Source organism: Temnothorax nylanderi, unplaced genomic scaffold (genome assembly GCF_030848795.1).
Source record: "Temnothorax nylanderi isolate EJ_2023f unplaced genomic scaffold, tnyl_v1.0 TNYL_tig0550_pilon, whole genome shotgun sequence".
NCBI lineage: Eukaryota > Metazoa > Arthropoda > Insecta > Hymenoptera > Formicidae > Temnothorax > Temnothorax nylanderi.
In genome coordinates, this window is record NW_027249612.1 from 53,575 (window position 1) to 67,378 (window position 13,804).

Genomic DNA, 13,804 nt, shown 5'->3' on the forward strand with positions numbered 1-13,804 from the left:
TTATGCACAGTTTTAAAATTATAATCATTAACATTTTTTTGTCTAAAAGTAATAATAATAATAATAAATATATTGTATATGATGTATACTGTAATATAAGTACATCGCGATTTCTCGGCAACGGTTGAGAAGCGCATCGTCTCCGTACAGCATTTGTCACTTCTATATCAATACTACATTTTAGTAAAATTTCGACAAAATCGGTGACCCCGAGGGTTGAGCCTTCCCTTGTAAGATCAAAATCAGGACGTAAAACAATATCACCTGAAAAACAATTATTTATCGCTATATGGAAAATGGCCACCCCAGATTCATATCGGTATGTTATTAATATTATTATTACACATTGTTGTTTCAATTTTTAAATCAAATAAAGGGAAGTGAGAGAGGCAATCAGAGCCACGCGTGGTAATTAATGCGCATTCAAAATAAATCAATATTGAAATATATATATTAGTTAATACAAATTCGGACGTTTCGATACTTTTTGTGTCATCTTCAGCGTAAAAATGAAAATAATACATGAAAATTTCAGACGATAAATTATAGTCAATCGCGATAAAATGAGTCAATTAGTAGAAAAGCGCAGTCAAATCAATAAAATAAAATTTATACGAATGTTTGGTAGTCTGTCAGGATATGCCGATATGCAAATGCTCCGAATCGATCGCATCTTCGACGTTTACTCTCAGGTTGGAAGACCAGGTAAAAAAGAGAGATTCGATTGTCCTTTCTAAACCGTGAATCGGAGTCGCAATATGTTAAAAAACGCAATGTATCAGTATTAAAATTACAATCACAAATTCTTACTTACGGAGCATTACAGACCAGTAAGTCGCAGTGTTAAAATGTACCTGTCGCTCTGACATGTCGTGAGTGAGTGAAGCGTTGGTAGAAATCGGAAGGTTAACATAATAAAAGCGGTGTGTACATGAGTTAATGGTGGGGATAAAAATTCACAACCGGTTGTCTACCCCCTTAAATATTATTATTATACATATACCTATCCGTGGACGCATAACAAAATTTTTATCAACAGATACTGAAAGACTATTTAAGCATTCATGATCTATTTTATTTTCTTTATTAGGGATGAGATTTTTGACACCACACACTCCGCAGGAATACTGCTGAATTTCGTCTTCCTAAACAATTACCGACATTTTATTTTTTTTTTATTTTAAAAAATTATTAAAATATTTTTTTCACGACTTTTAGTCTATAATACATATATTGTAAACTGTTTGGAATATATCTTTATTTTGTTTTTTAATTTATAAATTAAATAAATTAATAAGGTTTACTGGCAAGTATACATAATTTATTACTGCAGTATTTATTACTCTTTACAGATTTACTTTTTTACTTACGCTTGTCCTTTCCATATTTTTTATATTCTATATTTTTTTCTATTTTATATTTTATATTTTTTAATACTTTTTTATTACTCTTATTACTTTATTAACTTTTACTAAAATTGCGTCTTATATGTCTATGTTATACGATAACGGCGATGACGACGACCATGATTACATGATATCGGCGACCATGGTTACACGTTGTCGGCGACCATCTTACACGACGTAGGCTACCACGTTACACGACGTAGGCGGCTACGATATATGATGTCGGCGACTCCGATATATGATGTCGCCTACATCTCGACATTCTCGACATGAGTGAAAACGCACCTTTAGTCTGATAAATAATTTTTAGAAAACGTTGGACTGCAGACGCAGATATATTTGTATTAAAATTACTTTATTACATTTTTTGTCCTGATCTCGATCGTCTTATATTGGTGTAAATGCAATTTACCAAAAAAAAATAATTTACCAATTTAGATTACTGAATTACTTAGTCCGAGTATACATAACCTTAACGTTCAAAAGCATCTTTTTCGGGACGACGCATGGCTCTGCGTGAGCGCGAATGATTAATAGCGGAAAGGTCCTGGGTTCAATCTCGGCTTTCCGCATGTTCCTCGATTAAGAAGAGATTTTTTGCACACGTTTAAGGAGAGAAGAGGTTAAAAAAATGGATCTTTTAATTAATGTTTATTTCTAATATTACAGATTAACTTCATTCTTTGTTTAACTTACTTATTATCCTTTTCTAATTCTTAAAACTAGAAGAAGATAAAAAATCAAACCGAGATTAAAGTTAATCTACATTGGTAGAAATAGACATAAAGAGAAGGAGAAAGGGCCTTGGCACATAGAAAAACCTAAGCAGTAAAATTTAAGCAGTAAGCAAATCAGCCAATTACAGTCAAGAACTTAAAGCATAACGTAAGCGGTAGCAAATCCAAACTGTTGATTTTCTTACTGCTAACGTCTCAGATAGCCAAATCTGTTCGAACAAATAATGCCAAATACTTGCTACAAATTTTGGTTTCAAAAATGGTACAAATTTGCATCAAAATTTGTTTTATCAAATGTTGTCGACAAACTGCTAGCAAATACGTATCAAAACATGCGTACACAATTGACGCCAAATTGATACCAAATATCGAGCAAAGCTTAGTAGTACCTGATAACAAATTGGCACCAAATTGCTGTTAAAGTTTGTTGACTAAACCTAACGCCAAATTGATGCCAAATATTGAGCAAATTTTGGTAACAAAACTTAAGAACAAATTGACGCCAAATACCAAGCGATGTTTAGGGCGTTTCATTCAGATGGCGCGACACGTGAGTCGCCACTTTCAACGCGCCCCCACCTCCTTCCTCGCTCTTGTTCAGTGTCATGGCCGCTCTTGCTGCGTTTCTTCGGACGAGACGAGTACGTTTTCCTTCTTTCGTAACTGATTGAGCTAAGCGGCACGTATTCTGGAGACCAACCGAGCGAGATTCGACTTCCTAAGGAGAGCTCACCGCCAGGAAAAGGAGAGCTTGAGGGAGGATTGAGGCGAGGAGTCCGGTCCAGCGAGCAGGGCCCTTCCGATATTCTCATTTGGGACGCCATATTGGAAGATCGACATTGATCGTGGTAGTACAAGGGGCTCTGCAAGGTTAATTCTCGTCTTAAGATCTGGCATTGCTCTCATTCTTGTGGCTCTGGTTTATATTCTAGCCCTAGAATTGATCTCGTAGACAAAAGCAGAGGCCCCCCCTCTCTTTTCTTTTCTTTTTTTTCTTTTCTTTTCTTACTTTGATTTCAATCAGTAATCCAGACTCCTTAATTCCGCCCTGTAAGATCTGGTTAATTCTCGTCTTGAGATCTTGGAATTGCTCTCATTCTTGTGGGTTTGGTTTATATTCTAGCCCTAATGTAATTTTAATATATGCATTACAATTTTACACTGTCAAATAATAAATAATATCGTTTGATAATAATAACAACAGTATAGATAATAGTAACAATTTTATTACTTGACTTATTTCATTCTATTTTTGACAACTCGTATATACATTAATTGTGGCTAAGGTCTATACTATGTCATAGTGTAGATCTTAGCTACATTTCTGGCAAGTCAGTCCAAAGTATGCGGCTTTGTTCTCTATCCTTTTTATCTGTAGCAATTTTATTTCTTTTTATTTTTTAATTATTTTTTATGTATTATCTCTTATGTATCAGGTTTCTGAAGAAGACTAAGTATATAAAGTCGAAACGTAAAACGTTAATTGTATTTAAAATTTGTTTAATTAAACGAGATTTTGTTTTTAAATTTAAATTGATGACCTTTTTATAACTCGAGAAAATCAGCCAGCCTTCCATCCTATAAGTTTATTTTGTACTGTTAGTTTAATTAATTTAGTTATATTTTTTTCCATTAACATTCCATTTGTTATAGTGATTGTGCAGTAGAAAATCTGAAAAAATAAATGTTTTTAAAGAGTAAAGATAGTATATATTTTGAAATCTATGTATTTTATGTAAACATAACATTTAAATTTATTTGCAGTTTATTTTAGAACATGCCAAAAAACACCGTTTCATAAGCTTTCTAAGAAAGTTAAAAGGCAGAAAGTGAATGTTGAAGTTGTAGAAGAACTCAATTCAACAGATTCTTTAATTGAATTCGATCAGTCGCATATTCAGCAAGCACATGCTTCCGTTAAAAGCCAAAGTTCCGTAATACCAGATTTTCTTCATAATCAAAAAGAATCTGAACTTTCTCATTATTCTTAACTTTTTCATCATTCTGAACTTTCTCACCATTCTGAATTTTCTAATAATTCTGATCATTTTGAGTACTCTGAACACTTTGATTTCGAAAATAACGATAATTATAGAGATATATTTAACATTAACAGACACACCGGCAACAATAACGAGGCTCATTCAGATGACAACGATGATAATTCTGAAAACTGCGAGAATAGTGATGAGAATAAAAAATATTCGAAATGTTTCGTGAAAATAAGAGTTATAAAGAAGAGTTTTAAGAGTATAAAGAGTTATACTCTTATAGTCTTAAAGAAGAGTTATAAGAGTATAAAGAATATGTAATATTATGTAATAAAATGTTTCATTCTACTTGCCGTTTGAATCTGATTAAGGCAAAATTGTAATATTAGTTTGAAATAGAAACAATTTAAAACAATTTAAAATACAAGGGAAATGCTTTAGTTTTATAACTATTATATTCTTGCAATATTAAAAATTTTACATATTCTTTCTTTGATTAAAATATTTCTCAAAATAATCTTGGAACTGTTGATGAAATATCGTGTATTTTTTTATCTGTAAAAGTTTAAAGTTTTGTTTGAATAGTTTAAAAGTTTTGTTTAAACGGTTTAAAAGTTTTGTTTGAACAGTTTTTTTTCTGCTGTATATTAATTTCTATTACATCAAACACTACAAAATTCACTTCGGTTGCTTGCACCTAAATGATGTATATTATTCTTTTGTTATTTCTTTCTGACAACAGTACTGCATTATTCCATCGTAATCGACGAACTATGCACATTGTGAACATTTGTTTATTTCAATTTTGCATTCTTGCAAATAATAAATCGTGTTTCAAGTTTGAACTAGTTGTTTAAATATGCACGGTAGTTATTATTGTATGATTAAAGAAAGGAAAGTTAGTAGTATTAGGCTTATAAGAATATTGTTTTAGATGCATTTTCATAGAAATTATACTCGTGTTTTCAGTAAGATTCTATAAATCCTTCTTATACCGGCCAATGCATTATCTGCGCACGGAGTATGTGTTCCAGGCATTATATAAGATTCTCGAGTGTTTACAAATATTGTATGTGCTGTTGACAAAGTTAAATGTTTGCATATGTCAGTAAATTCACATTGTATAACATTTACTGTAATTAATATATAATTAATTACTTTATTGCCACCGTTAGATTTTATAAATGTCTTATAATGTTTTATAAATATAAAGATTTCTTTTAACATATGTAACATATGTATAAAATAATTTATTGTAAATCAATAACAAATTATATGCTTTTTTATAATTTAATGCTTTTAATTTTTCCTAAAAAAAAAAAAAAATATTAGTATTTATTAATGGCTACGTAACAAGGCTTGCTGCAATTTGGCGTCAAGCTGTGTCATCAAGATTTGCTCGGTATTTGGTGTCAATTTGGCGTCAAGTTCTTTCGTCAAGGTTTGCTCGCAATTTGGCACAAATTTGCTGTCGAGCTTTTGTTGGCAAGCCTTGTTCACAATATGGCGCAAATTTGCCGTTGAACTTTTGCTGCCCTGTTTTGCTCGATATTTGGCGTCAATTTGGTGTCAAGTCATGTACACAAGCTTTGCTAGCAAAACACAAGCGTATTGCAGACACAGATCGCACCGAATTTGTCGACAAGTTTTGCGCGTATTTGGTGTCAATTTGGTTACAATTTGCTGACAAATTGTTTACTGGGGTTTTACTGCTTAAATTTTTCTATATGTTAAGGCCCAAAGAGTTTAGAAAAAAGAAAAAATTGAGGATTAGAGGTTTTATGTCATATAACCTGAAAACTAACGGTTGGAAACACTGCGATAAAAGCTGCGTTCTGATATTCACTGCCAGTACCGAGTGAAAACCTATAGTTTACGTCACGTACACTATAGATTTTCAGTACATAGTGAATATCAGAACTTATCTAACAAGAGGCGATTTTTGGCGATCGTTTGGTATGGTTTGGTACATATACCAAAGTTGCTATTGGTTCTGGTGCAGTTTGGTACCCTTTGGTTGCTTATACCAGAGCAGAGAGAAAGATGAGAGTGGTCATGCCCGCGTTTTGGCTGTACCCGAATCCTGTCGGTATGTGCACGTTTTTGTGGTTCTCTTCTGTGCTATGTCCACTATTTTGTGGTAATGTCAACGATTTTGGGGTTCTCTTTCATGTTATGTTCACGATTTTTTGGTTCTCTTCCGTTAGATTCACGATTCTTTGGTTTTATTTCCAAAGAGAATAAAAAAATTGTGGACATAGCACGGAAGAAAACCACAAAAACGTGCACATACCGACAGGATTCGGGTACAGCCAAAACGCGGGCATGACCACTCTTATCTTTCTCTCTGACCAGAGTCACGCCAAAAATCACCTAAGATGTAAGATTAATAGCAAATTTGGTTGGATGCACTAATGCGCACTAGTGCATATTAAAGTCGTATACTGATTTAGGTCGGTATTCATAGTCGGTTCTTATATTTAAGACCGTTTTAAGTATGATCTTGAGATGTTATGGACCAATCACAGAGCCGTATTAGCATCTTAAGACATTACTTAAGACGGTCTTGAAATTAGATCCGACTATGAATACCGGCCAATAAAGAATATTGAGGATTTCGTGATTTAACCTGTTATATTAAATATACACTTTACGTTTGTGTACGATGACTTTAATGTGCACCAGTGCGCACTGAGTGTGCACTAGTCAATGACGTATATACGTCGACACTCCTTATTCGCGGGGGTTACGTATCTGACAACTGCCGCGAATACGGAATCCGCGAATATGGAGTAGTTAAATGTATGGTAGTATATGGGATACGTCCCAAGAAAAATTAAATTAAACAAAAAATCTAAAACAAGATTATTATTTTTATTTAAAATAATAAAATATGTAATGTATATAATGAATTTATGTATTGACCCTAGAACGGTACACTGGGTTAGCGTAATCCATAGCGATTTTAAAAGTTGCGGCACTTCTATACTGTACGGGGAGGGGGGTTCGGACCAGGGGGGAAACTTTGGAGAGCCCCCTACTAAGCTGCACTCATAATCGAACCAGTGCATTGAAAACTGCCGAGTAAAAAACATTGAAAGTTAGTCTCCGGGTTACACAAACCTAGTGTACCGTTAACGTTAGTAAATCCGTGATATATACCAATTTTGAAAAAATAATTAAATAGAATTTTGTAATAAAATTGAATTGAAAAATCAAATAAATATTTTTTTCATTGATCTTATAATCTCAAAGTTACCTAATAATGTACAATAACGTAAATTTCAATTTTTGCTGTTTGTTATTAGAATGTTAATATCATTAGAAATTTATTATTTATCAATTTTTTACTTAAAATATTTAATATGTAATGTCAAATCACGCAAATAATTCATTTTATTCATTACCATAAAAAGTTACTAGAGCCAAAAATTGCCTACATTCACCATTCAAAATAATTATACTTTTTGGAAGTAATTGAAAATATGCATTAATCCCCTTAAAATACAACTATAGACCTTTACAATCCCAGTAGAATTAGGTCACAACTCGTTTCAGAAAAAGAAATGTAATTAAATAACCAAAAACCTCAATTTTACTCAATTAAAAAAATTTTGTTTTGATATTTTGTAAATAGCTCCTGTGCAAAAGTTTTTTTTGCTTTCTAACGTGGATATTCAAGTTCCTGAGATTCTAAACTATTCATTTAAAAAAGAATTTGCCCTAAAATATGCAGTTGATCAAAAGTTATAGTAAAAAGAAAACGGCGAGTTAGCCTAACCCAAGTGTACCATTTACGTTACTTTTAGAAGTGTACCGTTCTAGGGCAAGATTCCGATAACTTTGGCGCCTTAATTTGACGGTGGTTTCTGATAATACTTTTAACGCTGAACAAAAAATTATATAGGTCTTATAGGGCTAACCGCTCTGGTTTTCGAGATATACAGTGTTAAAGTTGAAAATAAATAATATGAATTTTTAAGTAATACTTCAATTGTGTGTATAAACAGTACACACGTAGGCGGGGGAGGAGCTACCGCCCCTCGGTTCGCGTGAAAAGTTAAAAACCCGTTTTTTCTTCTTTCGTCGCTTCGTATGAAAAGTTGCATTGTGTGAAAACTGAAAATATTTAATATCTGTAATATAAATAATTTGTTGTAGCAGAGAATAGTTAGGATATTGAAAAGTATATGTATAATTTTATACATTTTATAAAAGTATAAATACAAAGTATTCTCAGCTTTAACAATGGCAAAAGCATAAATTGTTGTTTTTCATTATTGTACGGTTCCACATGGGTTTGCAACTTTCTACACGAAGCGAGGTTTATCCCACCTACAAAGATCTGTAAATCATTAAACGTTTTTAAAACACCAGACGCTATATCTTGCAAACTATTAGTCGTGGAATTGTTTAATTATTTTTCCCGTATTCCTCGCTAAAAATACCTTCGAAAATTGCTTTTACATTTTGGCGCCAAAGTTATCGGAATCTAACCTGTTCTAGGATTAAATATATAAACATAAATAAATTTTTATTTCGCCAGTCAAATAATAAACAACAATGGGAATATTAATCGACTCTACTGGCCATTATAATCGCCAAGACAATACGAATAGCAAAAGATTAAAAAAAGGCGCCAAGTGTTCGCGCCCTATTATGCGTAGTTATTGCGCGAAACAATATTTTATTAAATTAACAATTTTAATCTATTTTTGTTATAAAAGTAGTGATATCAAATATCGTGCCAAGTGAGCATGAATGTATAGATATAAAATTTAATCCTTTCTCACATAAATATATAATTTAATTCTTCTATCATACTTAATAAAATAATAAAATATTTAATGTAAAGAACTTGTTAAAGACCATGAAAAATTGTGTTTACCATGCCATTTAATTTTTTTATTATTATAACTATTAAAATAACAGAATACTTCGCTTAAAATTACGTCAAATTCCGATTTTTTTGAGCTTGACGTTGATACATCTTCATCAACCTTCAGCAACTGAGTTTTCTCTGTCAAAATTTCTTCTAATTCAACTTCTGTAAGATCTTCTTCACATGACTGTAATTCTTCAATGTCTTTAATTTCCAATTCTTCGAAACCCTTCTTTCCAATGTTGTTGGCAATTTCTGTAATGTCTCGCGTGGTCTCACTTTAAATAAGGTTAAAGGAAAGACAAAAAAACACACGAAATTTCGTCGGCCTAACTGGCAATAATTTTAATCTTAATAAAACAACGTTTCGACCTCTACTTTGGGTCCTTATCAAGATATAAGTTATTTAGCATTGCTGGAACAACACAAATAGTCGGTATTACACAAAAATTAATAAGCATTGGTGCAAGTAAAAATGCAAAACTTACAATAATCTGCGCGTCAAGTTTTGAAACATATTATCATCGTTACACTATGTGGTCAGGAGATATAACAGAAAGACAATAAAGATAAATAATACATGCTAAGTTAATAAAGGAAATAAATAAGATAAGTAAATAATCGTTTACAAATAAATTGTTTGAAGTAGAGACATAGGCACGATGTGAAACTTTTAGTATTGACAACAAATTAATAGACGGCGATACGAGTCAGGCGCGGTACGTGGTGCGCAAGTAAAGAAATTAATAGTTACAGAAGTAACGAATTACAATGTATATATATACATATATTCCAACTTAATAAACTACGCGCCGATTATTTGTCGGACTTGAAACACAGCTATCGTTGGAACATTAATACCCTTCCCTCCCCGGAATTAAATCTACACGATTTAATTATTTAAAAAACTGTAAAGAAATTATTGCGAAAAATATTACCTCAGCCAGGATTTGAACCTGGAACCTCCCTCATTCCGTGCAGGGCGTCGTACCAATTCGACTACCGAGGCATGTGGTAATATTTATCGCAATAACCGGTTAATAAGTTTAACAAACGCATGTTTCAGCCTGCGTAAATTCAAATATATCATTTGACTCGTGAAAATGTCAACAAATTAATAGACGACGATACGAGTCAGGCGCGGTACGTGGTGCGCAAGTAAAGAAATCTTAGTATTGAACTGTAAATTATTTTTCAAATTATTTTCAAATTATTTTTCTGAAGTCTATTATATATATAAGTATGATAAGTCTTTTCGATATTTATATCCGTGAATATTGAAATATCTATCCGCGGATAAATAAATGTGGTCACAAATATGTTGACTGCGAATAGCAAATCCGCGAATAATAAATCCGCGAATAAGGAGTGTCGACTGTACATAAATCAAGCATTCCATTTGTAGACTCGGCAGAGTGAAGCCGGATGTTGGACCGACGTATAGTTGGCTAACTAATTAAAAATTATTTATATTTATCTTTTCCAATCGGTTGGAAATCATTTGGAGAAATTTGGAAAAAACTTTTTAGAGTTTGGAAAACCATACAATAATTGAAAATTAATTAAAATCAATTAAGCGTATAGTTGGCAGACATATTGTCTAAAAATTTTTTTTTATCCAATCGCTCCAGAATCATTTGGATGAAGTGTCAAAATATATTTTATTATTTGGAAAACTACTCTATTTTAATAAAAATTAATTAACAAGTAAACGATTTCGTTTTTGTTAACGGCAGTATTGAATTTTAGATAAGGATATTCCCCATTTTATTAACCCTTAAATGCCACCCGGGGTCCAGCGGACCCCAGACCCTTTAGAATGATATATTTTCAAATGTTCCCGCCAAATATGGAGCTCATATTTATTTATTTATTATTTTTTATTTTTTTGATTTTGGAGCCAACATTTTAACTGTTGGCGATCTTAATTTTTTATACTATGTTGAAATTGAAATTTTAACAATATAAGCATTTTATTCTCTTTTCTAAGCCTTGAACAACATTGAAAATAATTTTCATAACTAAATATCAAAAAATCAATAAGTAAAGAGACATTTTTCATGCTGGGGTCTTTTAGACCCCATGTGTCATTTACGAGATTCTTGAGAGGTGTGGCATTTAAGGGTTAACTATCGACAATCCAGTGACGAAGAAACGATATTATTACTCTGGTAATATCGCTTTTTCATCCATATATATATATATATATATATATATATATATATATATATATATATATATATATATATATAGGTAGACTTAGACTGTATTTCAATATTGACTGTAAGTACTGAAAATCTATAATGTACGTCACTTTTTCAGTACTTACAATGAATATCGAAACACAACCTTACTCTACTAGACTACTCTACTACGTCGACTTGGAGTCGGTTTTGGAGAGTAATTTATCTACGCAGTGTTACTCCAATCCAATTTGGAGTAAAAATTAGAGCGAATCGGTAATTTTATTTTTATTTAAAAACACGTTTCAAAGATACAACTTCATAGTACATATACTTTGCGTAGAGTCTACAAATATTTTAATTTTGTTAATTATATTTACACGATACTGCTTCAGGGGCGCAATGAGGAGACTGATGTGAACTACGTGATAGCATTAAAGCTAAAAATTGACTTGCTAGGCTTTACATTATGTTGCACTGAACATAACTATTACGTAAGTAGTTAACCTAACTTCAAAATCTTATTGAAACTCTTTAAAATCTTGTTTATCAATGATTTAACTAATTTTAATCAGTAATAAGTCTGACAAATCTAGTCGGCGCACAATTTACTAATGTTGGAAAAAGATATGTGTAATACACAAAAAATATATATATAACAATTAGGCTACCAAGATCCAGCGCGGACCGTAAATGGCGATTTAGTTTAATCTATTTGATTGCATATCATATTCATAACGGTCGTATAATTGTCGTATTATTTTTATAACAATAACAATATAATTATTTTTATAAGTATTTTAATTTTTAAAAGATTCTTAAAATATTCTTAAAAATGTTATCACAAAAGATTTTTAAACCATTTTAAAATATTCCTAAAACCATTTTAAAATGTGTCTTGCAATATTTTTATAGAAATATTTAGAAATATTTTTTGAAAACATTTTGTGCTGTATGGGCTAATAAAAACTAAATTTTATTTACACCCGACCTCTTCTTCATTCTAATGTATTGAAACACTTGGCGCGCTGGTTGTTTAAATCCACAACAAATAATGCGATCATCTTACTTCACTCTTTAAAATGTGAACAATTAATCCAGTTTTGATGCTTAGATTCAAGATGAAAAAAGATGATGAGATTGTCCAGTGACCTCATTAATCACACTCTTTCAAGAAAAAACTAATGCAGACATTTATGACGCCGTAACAGTAACTGCGTTCTACTATTGGACATGGAACCACTTTGGAGCAGTTTTTTTAAGATGCTGTGTAAATTAGAATGAAGAAGAGGTAGAGTGTGAACAAAATTTAGTTTATTATTAGATTGCTGATTAAAATTAGTTAAATCATTGATAAACAAGATTTTAAAGAGTTTTAACAAGATTTTAAAGAGTTTTAATAAGATTTTAAAGAGTTTCAATAAGATTTTAAAGAGTTTCAATAAGATTTTGAAGTTAGGTTAATTATTTACGTACCTAATTGTTCAGTGCAAGATAGGGCCTAGCAAGTCAATTTTTGGCTTTAATGCTATCACGTAGTTCACACCAGTCTCCTTATTGCGCCCCTGAAGCAGTATCGTGTAAATAATTAACAAAATAAGAATATTTATAAACTCTACGCAAAGTATATGTACTATGAAGCTTGTAGTATCTTTGAAGCGTGTTTTTAAATAAAAATAAAATTCCCGATTTGCTCTGTAAATTTTTACTCCAAAATTGATTGGAGTAACACTGCGTGGATAAATTACTCTCTCGAAGCCAATGTAGTCTAACAGAGTAAGATTGTATTACGATATTCACTGTAAGTACTGAAAAAATGACGTACATTATAGATTTTGAGTAGATCGTAGGAAATAGGATTCAACCATTTCGCTTACGGCCTTACTCTACGCTCTATTACATTGCAGTGGAAAATCAACTTACTCTGACGTCTGATAATTTATAATCTTAATCCACTACTTCTGCTGCCATTGTAGATGACGCTTCCCAGTGAGAAATGATACATCGGATCGACGTCGATTAGATATCGAAATCTCGATATCAATATAAAATCGATCTTCACATCAATTTCGGTATTCAGGTGGTCACAGCTTTGACATTCATCGATATCGAAATCTTTGAAAAATCGATATATTTCGTATGATAACTAGAGCGCTTTTATAACGTTTTTTGATGTCATAATAGAGTCTGCAAACGGAGGGATTCCAACCTCTTTGTTTGAAGAATTATTTGATATTTATGAAAAATATAGCAATCGAATCAATGTCAAAACAATGTCGAATCGATGTCAATTTGAACTCTAATGAGGAAATTCACCCGACATAAAAAAAAATTATATTTATTTTGAAATTTTATTACTACTTTTTAACTAAATTTGTTTCTTAAGATGCAACCTATGATTATAAATATTTTCTCGTACTTGAAAAACACACTTAACCTTAATGGGATTCGAACTCGGGACCTCTGGATCGTGAGCCAACCGTCTTACGTGGTAGACTACTTCTTAATTTGATGTAAGTGTTATATATAGTCTACATATGTCATAACCAGCACAAATATATAATTTTTCAAAAATTCTTAAGAAACAGATTCAGTTTAAAAAAAG

General features: G+C 31.7%; 1 protein-coding gene and 1 long non-coding RNA gene across 2 annotated transcripts in view; one reads left to right on the forward strand and one right to left on the reverse strand.

Annotated features, from left to right (window-relative positions):
* LOC139783851 (uncharacterized) overlaps window positions 1-13,804 on the forward strand; it is a 28,782-nt gene that overhangs the window by 12,327 nt on the left and 2,651 nt on the right. The gene's annotated exons all lie outside the window — the stretch shown is intronic.
* LOC139783854 (uncharacterized) lies at window positions 3,350-4,263 on the reverse strand. Its single transcript, XR_011721393.1, has 2 exons — window positions 3,685-4,263; window positions 3,350-3,515 (listed from the first exon to the last, which is right to left on the reverse strand). It is a non-coding gene; the product is annotated as an uncharacterized lncRNA (long non-coding RNA).